This window comes from Rhagoletis pomonella, unplaced genomic scaffold, assembly GCF_013731165.1.
Source record: "Rhagoletis pomonella isolate Grant_MI unplaced genomic scaffold, Rhpom_1.0 Rhpom_scaffold_02063, whole genome shotgun sequence".
NCBI lineage: Eukaryota > Metazoa > Arthropoda > Insecta > Diptera > Tephritidae > Rhagoletis > Rhagoletis pomonella.
In genome coordinates this window covers 12,662-14,593 of record NW_023460617.1, presented here as the reverse complement: position 1 = coordinate 14,593, position 1,932 = coordinate 12,662, and positions in this window count along the sequence as shown.

Here is a 1,932-nt window from a genome sequence, read left to right as displayed (position 1 = left end):
ATTTACTACAAGAGCGTGCAATTGCTGGCTTATGCCGATGACATCGATATCATCGGTATCAAAAACCGTGGAGTCTGCTCTGCCTTTTCCAAGTTGGATAAGGAAACAAAGCGAATGGGTCTGGTGGTAAATGAGGACAAGACGAAATATCTCCTGTCATCAAACAAACAGTCAGCACATTCGCGCCTTGGCACCCACGTCACTGTTGACAGTTACAATTTCGAGAAAGTAGAGAATTTCGTTTACTTGGGAACCAGCATTAACACCGATAACAATGCCAGCATGGAAATCCAATGCAGAATCACTCTTGCCAACAAGTGCTACTTTGGACTGAGTAGGCAATTCAGGAGTAAAGTCCCCTCTCGACGTACGAAAACCACGCTCTATAAGTCACTCATCATGCCCGTGCTGGTATATGGCGCAGAAGCATGGACAATGACGACATCCGATGAGGCGGCTCTTGGAGTGTTCGAGAGAAAGATTTTGCGGAAGATTTACGGGCATTTACGCGTTGGCGACGGCGAGTACCGCAGACGATGGAACGATGAGCTGTATGAGCTTTACAACGACATGGACATTGTGCAGCGAATTAAAATATAGCGGACCGCTGGCTTGGCCATGTCGTTCGAATGGCCACCGACGCTCCAGCTCTGAAAGTATTCAACCTGGAACCCGCTGGTGGTAGCAGAGGAAGAGGGAGGCCCCCACTGCGATGGGAAGATCAGGTGGAGAAGGACTTGGCTTCACTTGGCGTTTCCAATTGGCGTCAATTGGCACAGAAGAGAAACGACTGGCGTGCTTTGCTGAACTCGGCCAAAATCGCTTAGGCGGTTACAGCGCCAAATAAGAAGAAGAAGAAGATTTTTCTGATTATTTATGAAAAATATCGTCATTTTGATCTGTTTGTAAGTAAGTTTTGTGGCACTAGGAACATCTTACACAAGCAGTTGTGTCTGTCTCTCCTTTCCGAAATATTTTTTTTGCTTAATGTATGCTATTTACTGTAAGTGGAAAGAACTGAATATATGTTTTTAAAGTTTTTCTATTTAACAAGAAGAGGAAGAGCGAAAAGATTTTGCATATGTATTAGATATTTCGAAATATTCTTTGTTATTCATACATATGTATGTACAAAAAGATGCGATAAGTAAAGTGCGCCGAAATATAAAAAACAGCGGTTACGCTCACTTGGTCATGTCGCACAATGCGGCCGAAATTCAAAATTGGGCCCAAAATTCGAAGGTTTAAAGAAATGATTCGAAATTTCGTACTAGGGGGTTTTAGAGGTCGCTAATTACGAATCCGCTTCAGAATTTCAAAATTCGAAATGGCGGATACAGTAAGGCGTCTGGTAAATTTCGGGCTTTTTAATAAAAATTCTTAGAAAGATTTTGAGTATGCAGTTTTATAGCCAACTCAATTTTAGTGTCACAAGGTCCAAGTTTGAAGTAGCTAGGACTTACCGTTGATTTTTAAAAATTTTTTGTTGTTGACGGTGTCAGTTATTTTCTTCCATAAGAAGTATGTTCGATGATATGAAGAAAATGAGCAACACCTTCAACAAAAAAAATTTCCAAAAATCAACCGTAAGTCCCAGCTTCTTTAAACTTGCACTTTATTATACTTAAATTAAATGGGCCACAAAACTGCATACTCAAAATCTTTCTGTGAAATCTAATTAAAAAGATCGAAATTTTTAATACAGGTGAAGCTAATATTTATAAGCATATTAAAAACAAAAAAAAAAACATAAGGAGCAGAAATGAGCATTTGAGTTATGTTTTATTCTGTAGCTAATACTTTTCTACGTAAACTCCAATAGGTTTAAAGGCAGCATCCGAAAGCGTGTTGTTACTGTTGCATTTAACAACTCAAATTTTGTTAAAAATAAACGAAAAAATACCTTTAATTACATTTTTATTCTTAAAAATT